This window comes from Panthera onca, chromosome B3 (genome assembly GCF_046562875.1).
Source record: "Panthera onca isolate mPanOnc1 chromosome B3, mPanOnc1 haplotype 2, whole genome shotgun sequence".
In the NCBI taxonomy this organism is placed as follows: domain Eukaryota; kingdom Metazoa; phylum Chordata; class Mammalia; order Carnivora; family Felidae; genus Panthera; species Panthera onca.
Window position 1 is genome coordinate 58,004,367 of NC_138344.1, and position 18,296 is coordinate 58,022,662.

The 18,296-nt window shown below is 45.4% G+C and overlaps 1 protein-coding gene across 3 annotated transcripts in view; it reads right to left on the bottom strand.

Annotated features, from left to right (window-relative positions):
- The window catches only part of SQOR (sulfide quinone oxidoreductase), a 48,858-nt gene extending 31,157 nt beyond the window's left edge, over positions 1-17,701 (bottom strand). Inside the window, exon 1 of one of the 3 annotated variants that reach the window (XM_060618649.3) lies at positions 17,317-17,701. The gene's annotated coding sequence lies outside the window, so the exon portion shown is untranslated. Of the gene's footprint in view, positions 1-1,695; positions 1,790-15,274; positions 15,449-17,316 lie in introns of those variants that run through there. The other 2 variants (XM_060618651.3, XM_081795878.1) reach the window with 2 other exon arrangements.
- Between the last annotated feature and the right edge of the window lie 595 nt (positions 17,702-18,296).

An 18,296-nucleotide genomic window follows, 5' to 3' on the forward strand; every position in this document is an offset into this window, starting at 1 on the left:
TTAGTGAACTGTCAAAACTTAAGGAGTGGGGATCATGGGAGCCCCCAAACTTGTAGTCAGCCAGGCAGAAGTGTGGGTCCCCTGGGGCCCTCATTTGCAGCTGACATCTGAGGTGGGGGCAGTCTTATGTGGCTGAGCCCTTAACCTGTGGGGTCTGATTTAATTCTGGGAATTAATGTCAGAATTGAATTTTTGGACACCCACTTGGTGTCAGAGAACTGATTGGTGTTGGAAAAACCATATATTTGGTGCTAGAAGTGGTGTCAGAAAACATTACACAGGAACCAATAAGAAGGTCTGACATTGACCTAAATCAAGTCTATAGCAACAACCAAAACAACCAGACAATCGAAGGAAGCAACGGTCACACAATCTTAACCAGAAAGCAAACAGAAAAGAAAGGCCAGGCCTGACCTGGCCTTTTATAACAGTCATTGGATCAGATCAGAAAAGAAACAGATAATTTCTGTCAACCAAATAACTAAGAAGCATAAATCTTACATGATTTCATACATAGTCTGTTGAAAAGGTAGCCTGAAACTGGTGAGGTTAAGAAATAAGAATTAACTCTCTCTCTCTCTAAAATAAATAAAATGACAAAAAAAATTTTTTTAAGGGGCACTTGGGGGGCTCAGTTGGTTGAGCATCTAACTCTTGATTTTGGCTCAGGTCATGATCCCAGGGTCATGGGATCAAGCCCCGAGTGGAGCCTGCTTAAGATTCTCTCTCTCTCTCTCTCTCTCTCTCTCTCTCTCTCTCTCTCTCTCTCTCTCTCTCTCTCCCCCTTTCTCTTTCTCTCCCCTCTGCCCCTCCCCCAACATGAGCACACACTCTCTCTCTCTAAAATAAATAATTTTTTAATTAAAAAAAGAAATAAGAATTAACTACCAATGATACAGAAGAATGCAGCCACTTTATCTCTACATTCTTAAGAGGTGAAACACACACTTTTAAAAAATAAATAAGGCAAATTTAACTTTCATTTAACATGTGCATGCAATAGATTTTATAATTAAATAATTTCATTATTTGAAGTTAGATAAACAGTCTTCAGTGAATCCTAAATCGAGTGCCTCCTTTAAGGGATCAGAATAAATGCTTTGCTGTATCTGTAGCCTAACTAGCAAAGTAAAATCCCTGCTGACTGAAAGGAGAAGTCGGTCTCCTGGGCATCTCCTACTTACATCCCTGACTGCGGGCTCTGGGCCGCGGTCCAGACAAGTCTTTGGGCCTCCACGCCTTCCCACTGCTGGCCCTTCTTGCACAGGCAGTGCAGATCGCCTGTGTCAAAATCTCCCTAATCTTATGGCACATGACATGACACTCGCTGGGTGTCAGGACACCTGGCTGAGTTCAAACAGAGCAGGCCTCTAAGTAAGGATTATTCAGAGCATTCTTAATGAAAGATCCATGGGGCCAGCAAGACTTGTACTTAACCTTTCGGCTACTTTTGCTCTTGAGGAAACAGTGGGTCTTTGTATGGTTCACAATTGTTTTACCTCAAGCCGACATCAGGCAGGGCCCTCCTTGCTTTGGGTTTCAATAACCACAAAGCCAACCTTCAACTTGTCGGCTTTGTAGAACACTTCCAAAATCAAAGCAAAAAATGGATAACGAACAGCCTCCAGCTCTGGTCACCCACTCTGTTCCTCCCACCCTACCCCTCGGCCTCCAGCTTCCCTGGGCCAAACTTACTCCGAACTGTTATGTCCTGATGGTCTGAATCCCTGTGAGTCCCAGTCTCCGAGACACAAGTGAGCCTTGTCCACGCAGCACAGGTAGGGCTTTCCCCTAGTGCCCAGGTGGTAGGACTCCTGAAAGGTTCCTCCTCTCCCATCTGCTCCTCCCCCTTGGGCTCTCTAGGCTTATTTACTTAAGTCAGCCCTTAGGCTATCTATCATCAGTTACAGCTCTCAACCAATTACTCCCAGAAGTCAGGATTTGATAGGAAGAAGTGGGGAGAAACTGTCATAATAATAATAGCTAACATTTACTGAGTATTTACTGGTTGTACTTTACTGACACCGTCTCAGAGACTCCTTAAAATAACTTTATAAAAGAGATGTTAGTATCCCCATTTTACAGATAAGAATATTGAGGTTTAGTATAAGGTTAGAGAACTTACCTAAGGTTATAGCACTAATTTAAGCAGCAGAGTTTAATTCAAACTAACTCTTCAGTTGGATGTTCTCACAGTTTTAGACCTAAGAGATAGTTGAGGGAACATGCCTCACAGCTGAATTCTATTTATGTTCAAATTTAAAGTAACTTCTGCCCCACGGAGAGGGGTGGGAAGGAATCTACAAACTGAAAAGTAAAAAAATTACATTTCTTGGAGAGGGGTGAGATACAACAATAATACTGATATAATTTTTAAAGAGCCCTTATCTTTTATAAATACATACTGAAATTCTTACAATTGAAATGATTTGGAATTTGCTTAAGGCAGAGTGAGTAGGAGCATAGAAGACACAAGATTGGCCATGAGTTGATAATAATTTGAAGCCAACTATGGATATATGAGGGCATTCCCCATGGTAGTGTATTTTTGTACATATTGAAAAGTTTCCACAATAAAAAATGGGCACCTGGGTATCTTAGTCAGTTGACTGTCTGACTCTTGGTTTCAGGTTAGGTTGTGATCTCATGGTTCATGAGTTGGAGCCCCACATCAGGCTCTAACCTGACAGCACAGAGCCTGCTTGGGATTCTCCCTCTCCCTCTCTCAGTCTGTCTCTCTCTCTCTCTCAAAATAAATAAATAAACTTAAAAAAAAAAAAAAAGAAGAAGAAGAAACAGCAAAAAACAAAAATTAAAAACCAGTGTGTCAGGGGTGCCTGGGTGGCTCAGTCCATTGAGCATCCGACTTCGGCTCAGGTCATGATCTCGCAGTTTGTGAGTTCAAGCCCCTCCTCGGGCTCTGTGCTGACAGCTCAGAGCCTGGAGCCTGCTTCAGATTCTGTGTCTCCTCCTCTCTCTTCCCTTCCCATGCTCATGCTCTGTCTCTCTCTCTCTCTTAATAATAAATAAATGTTTATAAAAAATAAAAAAATAAAAACACCGGTGTCAGAGTGGGCAGTGACTTTGCTCTTTAGTTACTGAAATGGTAAGTTGTGGGCATATTTCAAGTAATAGCAAGATAACAGAAATAAAGGAATAGCAACATAATTATAATCATATTTCCCTCCCATGTGCACAGAGCTGTACAATTCACAGGGCCCACACCTGAACCTTCATGGGAGGTATGGATACCACTTTACAAATGGGCAAACTGAGGATCAGAGAGGCAAGGTGATCCTCCAAAACTCACACAATGAGTCCGCATCAGGGCTGGAGCCATGATGAATACTTTATGTGAACAACAACTTTTTCTGAATATCCCCTGGGGTAGCAAGGCAGGCATTAGCCAGAGCTCACAGTTCAGAGGAGAAGAGGGACCTTCTCCGGGCTCCAGATCCCGGGACAGCCTCTGTGCTGGGTTGGGTAGGGCAGGGCAGAAGAATCCTGCAACCCCAAATGGCCACACATACCATCTCCCAGAGGGGCAGGACTCCAGTCCTGGTTTTATGGCCATCGAAGCCTATACAATTTAGGGACTGGAGTTACAAATACAAAATTAGATATGATAGTTAATGTTAACTTTGAATGAGAAAATAAATCACAATAAATGTCTGGATTCTTGGTGATTCAGGACTCTTTCTTCTGATCTGTCTTTGAGGCAATTTATCAGAAATACAAGCATAGAAATAATTCCTGGTTACAGCCTGGCTACCCCTCCCCTCCTGGAACCCCCCGCTCTGCATGCAGGTGGACCTATACAAGAGATGGCCCCTGAAGCTTGAACTCCATTTGCTTCTGGGTAAATCCACATCCAGTGCCTACAGCACTTCTTTAGGGCACACTGCCCACCCACCTGCCTGGGACTCACAACTTGCCAACCTTTCCTTTTACCAGTTCTGAGTTTTGCCAATCCCCCTCCCACCCCTTCCCAACACAACACGGCTTCTCTGAACAATCTGAAGCTACATCCGGATCCCTAATGTAAAACTGGTCCATCACTGCCCTACAGCACATTCCTAAGTGCCAGGCACTGTGCTGGGCACTTGAGGTGGACACTTTATCCTCATTTTACAACTGAAAAAAGTTGTAGAAGATAGATTACATTCTCAAGGGCACACAGCCAATAAGTAAATTAAGTTAAATTAAATTAAATTACAAAATAAAATAGAAAATAAAATAGAATAGAATCAGGATTCGACCAGAGGAGACGGAAAAGAGTAAGGAAGAGAACGAAAGCAAACATCATCATTTTCCCTATGACATGGAGAATACTCCTGGGAACTGGCTTACACAATTATGAAAGCAGACAAGTCCAAGATCTTCAGTCAGCAAGCTGGAGACCTAGGACAGCCAATGGTGCAGTTTCTGTCCAAAGGTCAGCAGGCTCAAGACCCAGGAAGAGCTCATGTTTCAGTTCCAAGTATAGGCAGGAGAAAACTAACATTCCTGTTCAAGGCAATCAGGTAGGAAAGATTCTCTGTTAGTGGAAAGGTCAGCCTGTTGGTTCTATTCAGATCTTCACCTGATTGGATGAGGCTACCCACATTGGAAGGGCAATCTGCATAAGGATTCCTCAAGAAAATACCCTCATAGACACACGGGAGTGATGTCTGACCAAATGTGCGGGCACCGTGTGGCCCAGGCAAGTTGACACACAAAGTTAACTATCATACCCTCTGACTTAACCTATAAAACGGCAAATCCAAATCTAGAAAAATCTTAGGAAAGAAATTGTTACTACGGTTGGATTAGTACCACTTTTGGGTCTCAAGAAAATGCCAAACATTGTCTCATAAATACTGTGGTTCCTTAATATGATCTCATCTTAATCTGAAGGGCATTCAAGTAAATGATGCAGTCATATTTGTGGTACATATCAAAGGCACTGGATTAGACACTTCATGAAATCTTTCTGGAGGTGTTTTGAGTCTTACTGTATTAATAATGTTTTTAATTTTTTGTATTTTAGGATTGTTTGACATCTGGGGGACTTGCTAATCCTAGAGAGACTGCCCCTCCAGTGCTAGGTAACTCCTTAAGACAGTAAATAACTTGTCTGGGAGCACCCCTCTATTATGTAAACCAACCCATGGGGAGCCCATACTCCGAACCACTGGCTGTACACTTCAGAAAGCAGTATCCTTCTGCCCTAATTATTCTACCACCAGACATCAGACAACTGGGGTAGCCCCTATACCCCAAAGCCCACTAAAATTTATTCAAATTAGCCAACCCCAAACCTGGTCATCTCGTTCCCCCTGCCTTACAAAAACTACGATATAGGTTTGTGGGGCCTTGGGTGGCTCAGTCGGTTATGCATCGGACTTTGGCTCAGGTCATGATCCCCTGGTTCAAAAGTTTGAGCCCCACATTGGCTGCCTGCTTCAGATGCTCTGTCCCCGTCGCTCTCTGCCCCTCCCCTGTGTGCACACACGCACTCTCTTTCTCTCCCTTTCACAAATAAATAAACATTTTTTTTAAATAAAGTGCTTTTTAAAAATAAAAAATAAAAAACTATTTTAAAAATAAAAATAATAAAAAATATAGATTTTGCCCATGCTTTCCCCTCAATTTTCCTGCCTACTGACCCACCAGGTGCTTCGCCATGTGGCCCAATGGGGGTATCTTGCTCCTGTTCCCGGGGAACTCTGAGGAACAATTTCTTCCTTCATAGCAGTCATCTCCTGATGTGTTGGAAGATTTTATACGTGTAACAAATTTTTTTCTCTGCTCCTCCTTACATATCCATTGAACTGTCAGGTGGCAAGCATTTAAAAAGCAATTTTTTTTTAATTTTTTTTTAACGTTTATTTATTTTTGAGACAGAGTGACAGAGCATGAATGCGGGAGGGTCAGAGAGAGGGAGACACAGAATCTGAAACAGGCTCCAGGCTCTGAGCTGTCAGCACAGAGCCTGACGCAGGGCTCAAACTCACGGACCACGAGATTATGACCTGAGCCGAAGTCAGCCTCTTAACCGACTGAGCCACCCAGGCTCCCCTAAAAAGCAATTTAATTACATATTACTGTGGAATGTTATAATTATGTGGGTGATTGGGTCAAATTTTTACAAGTAAGTAACATAGCAACAGTAGAATTTTTTAATGCAATAATTACTCCAGAAGAATAGAGCACTGGACCTTCCTTTCCTTTGTCATATATTTATCACCTGCTCTACCAAAACGAGCGATCTTCCCCACCAAGGAAAGTCTTCCCATCCTTTTTGTCCTTTTACTCTTGATAGAGGGTAAGTGTCATTAGCCAGAGTTGCTCAGAAAGGGGTTTAAGGAACAAGTTTTCTACAGGATAGAAATACATGTGCACATTCATACCTATACTAAATTTGTCTCGATCACGCAGTGGCTAAATTTGCAGAGCCAAAAATCAGGAAACATAATCTAAGCTACCTTTTTATTTACAGATTTATTTCCCGCACAACAGGTCTGCAAATTAAATTATATTTAGCTGTGCTAAATGTGTAAGTATATCTTTATGGAAAGAGTAGAGTTACATGAAATCTCTATGATGCTAAGACTGTTTCCACAAGTGCTTATTGAGAATCTACTACACACCAGGACCTGTGCTGCTGGACAGACACCTCCCCACCACAGTCCTGGTCCTGGTCCCAGTCTATTAGCTTCAGGTCCTAAGGGCAGAACAGCACAGCTCTGCCACCTAATTATAATGTAGGCCAAGAATAAGGGTGAGCCAAATTCCAGGGGAAAGTTTTTTCTTTTAATATGATATGGTCTAATTTAAATATTAGAATGTTAAAAATAAGCCATAAAAAAGCTAGAAGAAATTTTTTTTTAAGTTTATCTATTTATCTTGAGAGAGAGTGAACACGGGAGGGACAGAGAGAGGGAGGGAGAGAGAGAATCCCAAGCAGGTTCCATGCTGTCAGAGTAGAGCCCTACACAGGGCTCAAACCCATGAACTGTGAGACCATGACCTAAGCTGAAATCAGGAGGTGGATGCTTAACCAACTGAGCCACCCAGGCACCCCAAGCTAGAAGAAATTTTAAGTGGACCATTGGCATCATTGCTGAGTAATATTTTTTAAAAAAATCTTTCTTAGTGTACCACAATTACCACCATGCTGGGTAAGATTCAGAAAGAAGTAAGGAGCACAGTAGAGAAAAAAAACAAATCATCTTAGAGACCACCTAGAGCACCAGGAACAGACAATTAGTAGAAATATAAACATTAAAGGCTCTGATGGTGAGGGCTTAGAATGAAGTGAGGAACATATTTCTGAACACTGGAGAAAAAGGATCCTTGTTATAGAGGGGCAGAAAGCTTAAGATAATTCTGTCCTACAGTTATGTGAGAAGGAGAATTTGTTAAGAGATAAAATTAAACATTTAGCTGAGGAAATTCCCAAGCAAAGTGTTGAAGGTGCAGCCAGATTTCTTCTTGCTCCTTTAGGAAAATGTGAAAGAAAAGAGATAAACTAAAGGAAGAATTGTTCAGCAAAAATGAACTAGGACTACTTACTGGCAACCACACACTCTATTTGGTGACAAATCAAGGATGGCCCAGTGGGTGGAGCCTAGAGCCGCAGAGGATTATTCCCAGGCCTTGAAACCGAATGTAATTTGTCCAACTGGATTTTATTTTTATTTTTCTAACGTTTATTTTATTTTTGAGACAGAGAGAGAGAGAAAGAGAGAGAGAGAGACAAAGTGCGAGTGGGGGAGGGGCAGGGAGAGGGAGACACAGGATACGAAGCAGGCTCCAGGCTCTGAGCTGTCAGCACAGAACCCGACATAGGGCTCAAACTCGAACTGTGAGATCATGACCTGAGCTGAAGTCGAACACCCAACCAATTGAGCCGCCCAGGGGCCCCTATCCAAATGGATTTCTAAAATTTCTTGGGACCAGTGACTCCTTTCTTTCCTTCCACTTTTTCCCTTTTTCAAGCAGAACCTTTATCCTATGCCTATATAACTTTTATCCTATGCCTACCCCACCGCTGTATTTTTGGAGCAGATAACTTGTTTCTTTAGTTTCATAGGCGCACAGATGAACAGGAATTGAACCCTAGGATGGATCATCCTTAGAGCCTCGCTCACATGTAATTTAGATTATTCAGTAGATGAAATTGAGACTTCGGAGCTAATGAGACTCAAATTGGATTTTGTGCCGTCGTTAATACTCTAATAGGGGACCTATTTAGGGACCTTGGAGGGAATATATTTTGTATATGGGATAAGTCTGAATTTTGGGGAGCCAGAGTATGAACTGTAGCAGGCAGAATAACCCCCCCCCACCAAAGATTCCCTGGAATCTATGAATATGTTACATTGCAGGCAAAGGGGACTTTGCAGATGCGATTAACGTAAGGACATTGAGATGGGGAAAGTGGTCTGCATTGTTATACAGGTGGGCCCATGTATGAATAGGATGGATCCTCAAGAGTGAAGAACCTTTCCTAGCTGTGGCCAGAGGGCAGGCATGACTCTTGGAAGAAAGGTCAGAGAGAAACAAAGTTGCTGGCTCTGAAGATGGAAGAAGGGGTTCATGAACCAAAGATGTGAGCAGCATCTAGAAGCTGGAAAAGAAAAACAAAACAGAGCAAAACAGATTCTCCCTTGGAGCTTCCAAAACGAATGTGGCCCTGCTGGCACTTGGATTTATGGTGAGACCCATGTTGGACTTCTGGACTACAGTACTGTAGGAACAGAAATTTGTATTGTTTAAACCACCAAGTCCATGGGAATCTGTTATAGCAGCAATAGGGAACTAATGCATCCTCTCACTTAATCATCACAACCATCTCAAGAGGAAGGTGTTGTTATTCCCATTTATAGATGCTGAAAATGAGGTTCAGAGAAGTTTAAGTAACATTCTAGTTAAATCCAAGAACTTGAATATAAACCTAGATTTTTGGAAGTCAATCCTAACACTCCTTCCACTAACCCAGAGATGGTGGACGTGTAGAAAATAAAGGTACCAAATTTTTTGGCAACTGTTCCTACGGAGGTGACCAGAGAGTTTAGTGCTACCCTCTTGGTAGACTATAGAGGTTTTCTGCCTGCTACCACCAACTATCCTGACCATCCCAGAGGATGACAGGAATGGTCCAGTGGGGATAGATAAGACCAGAGTCTAGCACCAGAGTCCAAAACCACCAGGAGGTTTCAATCTCTCTGGGAAAAAAGATGCATCAAAATGCCAACAAATGACTGAGTGACCACAAGAAAGTTCCGAGAAGGGCAAGGAAGGCAACATGACTTACAGAATCGACTTGGGCTGAAGGGACTAGAGCAGCTAGGACCTGGGCTGGACGTTGAGCAGGGCATTTCAGGAGGGTATAATAATAAGGGGACAAAGGAATACCATGTACTCCATTCCCCTGGAAAGTAAGCCCTGTCAGTACAAACACCTCATGTAACATGCTCATTGTTTTAGTCCCAGCACCTAGCACAGCACCTGCCACAATGAAGGATCTCAGTAATTGCCTTAGTCCTTCCAGGCTACTATGAAATACCACAGGCAGGGTGGCCTATAAATAGAAATTTATTTCTCACGGTTCTGGAGGCTGGGAAGTCCAAGATCAAGGCACCAGCATGGTGAGTGAGGACCTTTTTCCTATGTCCTCACATGTTAGAAGAGGCTCTAGATCTCTTTGGACCCTCTTTGATAAGGCAATAATCCCATTCGTGAAGGCTAATGACTTAATCACCTCCCAACGACCCCACCAACTAATACCATCACTTTTGGGGGCCAGGATTTCAACAGATAAGTTTTGGAGGGAACACAGACATTCAGACCACAGCAGTAATATTTGCTTTAAAAAATGAATTAAGAGATGAGCAGATTTATTCAATACCCTTATATGCCAGGTGCACACACAATGAATGAAGGTGAGACTTAATTCATTCCAAAAAAAATTTACTGAGTGTGGAGGAAAATGCAAAGTTCTAGCCTGTATCCCTTCCCAAGCTAGTAAGAGAATGGTGTGCACACTTCTAACTACCCTTAACTTTAGTGACTATAGTGCAATGTAATCAGTACAAGCCAAACACCTTAGGTATTTTGATGAAAGAGTAATCAATGAAAGCTTAGTGGGACAGACAGAATCTGAGCAGGAGGCAAAAGACTGGCAGCATTTTGACAAGTGGAAACACTATGGGAGGGTGCACCAAGAGGAGGGAATAGCAGAAGTAAATGAATCAATGATATGGTGACTTCCCTGCACACCTCACTCCAACCTTCTCTGCCCTGCTCAGAGCCCTGAGACCTGACCTGTGAGGCATCAACTCGCCTCTCTTGTCTTCTAACTTCCACTTGGGTGTATTGCTCAGCCAAAAGCCTTGACTTCCTGTGGGGTGGCCCTCAGCTACAGCTCTTTCTCAGGGTTCTGGTAATCACGTCCTCTCTTTGCTTTTTTCAGGCCTCAAATCAATACGATTGCTTCACCTTCTCGTTGGTTTCTGTTCACCTTGCCCACACCTTTACAAATAGTTATTTTATTAAATCCTTCTTAATAACATGTTTGAGTGTGCCAACTGTTTCCCAGAGACGCTGGCTGATAAGGTGGAAAGGCCCAGAATGTGTTTGGGCGATGGAAGGCCAACCAGATTTGGCTGCTGTTCAGAGGAGTAGAAAAGTAGACAAGAAAAAAATATCACAGCCTGATTCTAAAGCGCCACACTGATGGGGTGCCTGGGTGGCTCAGTCGGTGGGACGTCTGACTTGGGCTCAGATCATGATCTCACAGTCTGTGAGTTCGAGCCCTATGTTGGGCTCTGTGCTGAGCGCTGGGAGCCTGGGGCCTGCTTCGGATTCTGTGTGTGTGTGTCTCTCTCTCTGCCCCTCCCCTGCTCATGCTCTGTCTCTCTCTGTCTCAAAAATAAATAAAAACATTAAAAAATAATAATAATAAGATAAAATAAAGGGCCACACTGAGGCTTTCTACTGAAAATCCATTTTGAGAAATGGGGAACTTCGGGAAGTTATGAGAAAATGAATCTGGTGTCAGGGAGCAAATTAAATAGGAGGAGCGTCAAACCAGTTCTGGAAGTCATTCTGGAGACTAGTGCAGTGGTCTACGTGTGAATGACAAGGGCCTGGTTAGGGGCGGGCATTAGAAATGCAAATAAAGAATCAGATAAGAACAAGGTAGAGGAAAAGGAATGATTGAATGAGAAGTGGGAAGGGCACCCTGGGCGGAAAAAAAAAAGGCAAAGTTGACATTCGAGTGGCAGAAGAAAGAATTCTATGAAACAGGAAACATGGAGGGCAAGGTAAGGGCCTGTTTGGGGTAGTTTCAGGGAGTTAGGTTTGAGGTTTGGCAAGCAGAATCACCTAGAATGAGCATCATATAACTGTGAACAAGGAAGAGGGCAGACTACAGCAGATAGATGTCCACTGGGAAGAGAGAAATAAGATTGGATAAGCATACATGACTGAAGTTTCGGCTGGGAGCTTAACCCTGGACAGTTGCAATCCCATCTAGGGGTCACAGAGCAGCAATGTGCAGGTGAAATGCAGACCAGAGATGTGTTTGGGTTGGCTCCCAGAGTTTTCTCAAATTTTGAATTAATGCCAACAGTAAAATTTTTGGTTATCACACCAAAACAAACCTCCAGATTTTTGGCCTTACAACACTGGGCCCACATTCTCGCATGTCAACCCTTAGCTGGAGCTGAGCAGTCATTGCTCATCTATACTCCACACAAGGTTACAGTTCTCCCCAGCCCCACCTGGTCTATGTTACTCATTTGTGTCACCTGCTCCGCCTTGGCGTGCATTTGAGCTCATGGTCCCTGCTAATGGCCGTTCTCGATGCAACTGATGTCTTGGAAGATCCCCAGGGGGAAGTACAGAGGATAAATTGAAGCAAGTCCGTTGAGTTCAGCATTTCCACGTGTTTACTATGTGCCAAGCATTGAGCTAGATGCTGGGGAGACGGCAACGATAAAAGAGTGGTCTGTTTTAACAGGAGAGACCAGGAGCATAAGGATCCCCTAAGTGGTTGTTTTCGGAAACTCAGGTGGGGTGGGGGGTGTGGTGCTTGGAAAAGAAGGTGACAACAGAGATGGAGGTGTGAATACGCATGCCTACTGAATTTTTGTGACAAATTAGCCACAGGGGATAAAAAAGGAAGGAGGTGGACATGACCTTGCTCAGGTGGATACAATGAGAGAGGGTGTAAGTGACACTGTCGGATTAGTCAAAGTGCGGTAAAGGTCCAAAGCAAGGTGGAAGAGAAAGAAACCACACCCCCTAAAAGTCCACTGAGCGCTGTTCTGCAAAGGCGTAATGCAGGTCGCGCCCTTCCTCTTGGCACACCTCTTCTTGAGTAATGGAGGTGCTGTCGCTGCCTGTGCGTTCAGGAACTGGATTACTTTATTGTTAACAAATGAACAAAATTAAGCAATCTTCATTTAGGCCTGCAGGACCATGTTGGAACTCTACAGAGTTGTACAATTAAATATTTTAATATTTTAACATTAAATATTAAGCTGTGGAGCAAGTGCTCTGGTAGTGGACCAGGAGCAAATCACCCAGAAAACAAATACCATGTACTGCTCCTGATGATTCAGGGGTTAGAGCCACAGTGGGGTTCTTTAGTTCCCTAACTCTTTAGGAACAAAGCATAAGAAATGTCTTTGGGGGCGCCTGGGGGGCTCAGTTGGTTGAGCGTCCGGCTCTTGATTTTGGCTCAGGTCACGATCCCAGAGTGGAGAGACGGAGCCCTGTGTCAGACTGTGCCGAGCATGGAACCTGCTTCAGATTCCCTCTCTCTCTCTCTCTCTCTCTCTCTCTCTCTCTCTCTCTCTTTCTCTCTTTCTCTCTCTCAAGATAAATAAACATTAAAAAATAAATAAATGTCTTTGAAGAGTTACTGAAAAAGAGTTACTAATGAGGACTTGGGCCCCCTTTGCTGCTGAAAAATGTCCTACAAGTTTCCCTAGGCTACATGCATTTTACAATCAAGAAAGCCTAATAAGGGGGGAGGAACTGACAATTTCACCAGCCTCATATTTGCCACGCAGAAAATAAAAATGCTATTTACAAAAGGAAAATTCTTACACTTTGGCTTCAGAAAAGGAAGAAATAAGTCAGTCAACTGGATTATTTCAACTGAAAGTAAAAAGTTTTGATTGAATTATATGGGGCAGGGGAGGGGGGGTGACTTGCTTTTCTGCTTGCATTAGCCAATGGGAGTGTGGCTCATGCTCTGGGGTATAAATAGTCACAATTTAGCTCTCCTTCAAGTCCATCACTCTCAGTTGGCCTCTAGTCAAGTATATTGCAGGCTTCCTTTCAACATCTGAACATGCATGTGTGAGCCCATCCCCAGACTGTAGACGGGACACACGGGGGAGGGAGGCCTGATGAGAAATTAATTTGCTCCTAGTCACACAGCAGGGGGTCAGCTTAGGCGGAGTCTATTAAATGATCACCATAAAATTACTCATCAGCCTCAGGAGTGCTGGGATTCTGGCTCAGTCCCACATACACGGAATTTCACTACAAACAGGGACTGGCCAATTAATCTCTCATATTGTTCCTTGGAATCCAGGATGTGAGGTCTTCACACAATGAGAAAAGACTCTTTAATTACAAGTTATATATCTTTTGTTTGAATGTGATTGAAGGGATGACAAACTCAATCCTTTACTGGTTAGAACAGAATGAGGGGTAGGCTGGGTAACAGGTGTGCCGGGTTCCCTAAGCCCATGTCTGCCCTATGCCTGACCAATGGCACAGTTCCCCTTCCTGGTGAAGCTTTGTCTGAGGGCGTGTCAGGAGTCAGGGAGTTGGGAGACTGGGTCCACATTCTAGGCAGAGCCAGGCAGGGCTCGTCCTTAACCATTCTGGGCCACACTTTCTTCGGCAAAGGATAAAGCTTCAAAGGTCCCTTCCTTTTCCAAAATGCTGTGATCTTCTAAATGAGGAGGAAAGGGAAACGGAGGTTCACAAGCAAGTGCTCAAATGGGAACACTTGCGGGGTGCCCGGGTGGCTCAGTTAAGCATCCAACTTGGGCTCAGGTCATGAAATCAGGTGCTTGTGAGTTTGAGTCCTGCATTGTGCTCTCTGCTGTCAGCGCAGAGCCCACTTCAATCCTCTGTCTCCCTCTCTCTGCCCCTCCCTCTCTCTCTCTCTGTCCCTCCCCACTCCCTCTCAGAAAAAAAAAAAAAAAAAAGATATTTCAAATGGGAATACTTGTTGTACTAACTCCTTAGATTGATCAGTGCTGTAAATTATTGCAGCAGAGAATGACAAAGGTATTAACCAGGCCTGCCCTGGTGTCGCTTCCTCTTATAAGAACATCAGTCATATTGGATTAAGCCCTACCCTTACCATCTCTAATCTTAATTACCTTTTTAAGGGCCCTATCTCCAAACAGAGTCACATTCCAAGGCACTGGGGATTAATGCTTCGACACACGAATTTTGAGGGGACACAATTCAGTCCATAACACCAGTATTTGCCCTTCCCAAAGTTACAGACATAGTTAGCTATAGTGTGTTCTAAATTTCTTCTTCCTTTCAAAGTTCTCTCCCCATCTTCCTGCCCCAATTTAGCACTTTTACAAAGTAAACCTCAGGGCTGGCTGGACCTACTTTTCTTCTTCCTGTTACCATCCACAATTGTTGTTACATAGACTTTTAAGGCTGGGAATTAAGAAGCAACTAGTTTGCTTCTGGCCTAGTCTTGGCACCTTCTAGCAACTTACCCCCTCTGCTGCTATTTACCAAATCTTCAGGGTCACAGAGGAGGTACGTAATGGGTGGCGGGCAGGGAAAGATAAGAAGAAAAGAGGAAAAAGAAATGTGCATCTATGCCCAGAAATGCCTCATCATGGGTCTGTCTCCGTTCCCTATTAGACATTTCCTGTGTTGCAACACATAGGATTAACAGGCCGAGACACAGGCAAGATGGAAGAGAAACTGCTCTGCAGAGGAATCCTGGTTTCCTATCAACATTCAATTTCATTTTCTCTGGTAGAACACCAGCCGCACAGACCCACACACACAACCTATCGTCCTGAATGATATCTCAAGCTCGCCAACTCCAGATGTGTTTATATATTTGTTCAACCAGTAAAAGAATAAGGAGGAGGAGGAGAAGCCCAAATTTTAGACATATCTCAAACCACCAGCTGCCTCCTTGATGAATTTTGGTTTTTTCAGATATAATCATAAGCAACCCTTTCCAACCCACTTATTCATTCAATAAATTTTTACTGAGTACCTTCCATGTACCAGGACTGGTGATACCAATGGTGACCGCCATAAACTTGTAGTCCAGTGAGGAAGACACACAAGTTCTAACAAATGTAACCATTCACATCTCTGTGTCAGGTACAGTGCTGGGTACTCTAAACACGCGGGAAGACATGATTATCCCCACTGAGCAGTGAAGAATCTAAGGTGCAAAGAAGTTCAAAGCCAAGGTCATGCTGCTAGTCAATGGAAGTGTCAAGACCACAGCTATGTCACCTGACCTTGGGCACTGTCCTTCCCACTATCGGGGGGTATCTTACCCTAAGGTGTGAACTTGAATGGGAAAAAAAAAAAAAATCACATCTCTACTTTCACCAATCTCTAACTGAAATTTAACATTTTTTTCAATTGTACGTGTTGACAAAAACCACAGCAGCATTAGCAATACCTATGATTGTCGCCAAAAGAAACTGCAGATGTTTTCTTTTATTACAGGGGTTGCCTATATCTTGAAATACAGTTTATGCTCATTACTACTTCAAAATTATGGTAGCTGTCAGATCCCCAGAAGGGCGCTGGGGCCACCTGTCACTCCCGCCCCCCCTTCCCCCAAGTCCTCCTTCCCCACACACTCTCCCGGCCAGTGCCACCTGCACTGCGTAACGGGGGGGGGGGGGGGGGGGGGGGGGGGGGGGGGGGGGGCGCAAAGGGAGAGGCAGGGCTGTGGACTGAGACCAGATCTTTAATGCATTAGGGTATTTTTTTTTTATGTTCATTTTATGTTTGAGAGAGAGAGACAAAGAGAGCGCGAGCAGGGGAGGGGCAGAGAGAGAGGGAGACATAGATCTGAAGCAGGCTCTAGGCTCTGAGCTGTCAGCACAGAGCCCCACGTGGGGCACGAACCCACAAACGACTGGAACCCACAACTGTGAGATCATGACTTGAGCTGAAGTCAGACGCTCAACTGACTGAGCCTCCCAGGTGCCCCAATGCATTAGGTTTTCTTAAACACACATATATTACTACATTATAAATTCTTTTTAATATTTTGACAAGAGCTTTGGAAATAGCTTTCTTTATAATGCTTGGCCTTTCAGGGGCGACTGGGTGGCTCAGTCAGTTTAGCATCTGACTCTTGATTTCAGCTCAGATAGTGATCTCACAATTTGTGAGTTCAAGCCCCTAGTCGGGCTCTGCACTCATGACGCGGAGCTGCTTGGGACTCTGCCTCTCCTTCTCTCTGCCCCTCTCCTGCTTGTGCTCTATCTCTCAAAATAAATAAATATTTTTTAAAAAAATTTTTTAACTTTTAAAAAGTATTTTTCTGAGAAGGCATCCTTAGTCTCCCCAGAACTGCCAAAGGGGTACATGGCACAAAGGTGGGTCAGAACCCTACATTACAGCAATGAGAAGCCGAGGCAGACGCAGAGGCTCTTCTCCCGATGTCTTTGAGCAAAAAGTTAGGCTGGGATTTTCCTAATTAAGAGAGATGAAGAGCAAATGCTAAAACGCTCGATTCCACCAAAGAACTTTTCTCTCCTTTCCACGAATTCCGGTTCGGCACGAGCCCTGAATGCTCTCCTCTGCTTGCTCCCGGCGAAGCTGATTCCTCGAGTCCCCCCTCTGTCCCACGCGCAGTGTCAGAGGATAAATGGGTCCCCGCTGCGTTCAGATGGGCTGTCAACCTCCGGTCCCCGAGGCTGAGCACTTATTGGTGTCCCGGGACGGTGCTAAGTGGCACATTCAACAAGTGGAAGGCGCCAGAAATTCCCACACACCAAACCCACGGATACTCCAGTTTTCAACCTCCCCTCGCAGGTTGGCCCCTCCGCGCCCCCGAAACCTGACGCTCCGGGAAGGAAGCGCGAGCACCACCCCCGAGCTCCAGACTAGGGCAGCGAGGGCGGCGGGGGTCGCGGGTGGGGAAAGGGTGTGAAGCGGGATGGGACGCACGGTGCCAGCTGTGTGGGCGGAGGTGGGCCCACAACCAGCCTCTGGGGTGACCCGTGTCCCCGCCCGGTCCCCCTCCCCTGGCCGAGGGCCCGAGATCGGCCGCGGGAGGCCTCTTACCCAGGGGCGAACGGAGCTTCCGGCCACAGTGTCGGCGCAGCAAAAGCGGCGGCTCCCTGCCCGGGCTGGGCGCCGCGGCTGGGGCCCCGCCCGCCCGCCTGCCCGGCCCCGGGGCGGACGCTGGAGGCGGGGAGAGCGGGGCTCCCCGCAAGAAAGGTCGGGAAAGGTCCTGCCGCTGCCCCGCCTGCCGCCGCAGCCTGACGCCGAGGCCAAGTGCAGACTGGACCCCGGCTTTGAGCGCGCCCAGAAGACGGAGCCAGGAACGCGGGGTCCCGCGGGCCCAGAGCTCTGCCCGCGGGGCACGCTCGCCCCTACCCCTGGGGCGCTCTGGAAACTGGCCGGCGTCCTAGCGCGCGCCTGCGAAGGGCACTGGGGCCACCTGTCACTCCCGCCCCCCCCCCTTCCCTCAAGTCCTCCTTCCCCACCCACTCTCCCGGCCTGTGCCACCTGCACTGCGTAACTGGGAGGGGCAAAGGTAGAGGCAGGGCTGTGGACTGAAGCCAGGCACTTTGGGTGCGTGCTTCCCGCCCGGTTCCCAGGACGTCCCAGGAAAACAGCTACCCTAGCGCATACCTCACAGTTAAGGCCACCGTGGCTCAGAGAAGCGCAGCCGCTTGCTTTGGTAAACGCTGGTAAACGACGGAGCCGCGCTCTCACCTCAAGGCACAGGCTGGGGTCAGCTGGCTTCAGCCACTAGTCTTCACGCTGTCTTCCATACTACCTTCATAACTGGACATTTTCAGTCGGCTGCTCTTTCAAGGGGGTTGCAAAGTGTAGATGAGCGGTCCTCCACCAAATCAGATGGAGCGGCACCTTTTCATGATAAATATGGGGTGTCCCCAAGGCCTTACTGCAATTTGAAGCTAGAAGACGTTGAAAACTACAAGACGCTGATGAATGAAAGAGAAGAAGACAAATGGAAACATAGTCCATGCTCATGGATTGAAAGGATTAATGTTAAAATGTCCATACTACCCAAA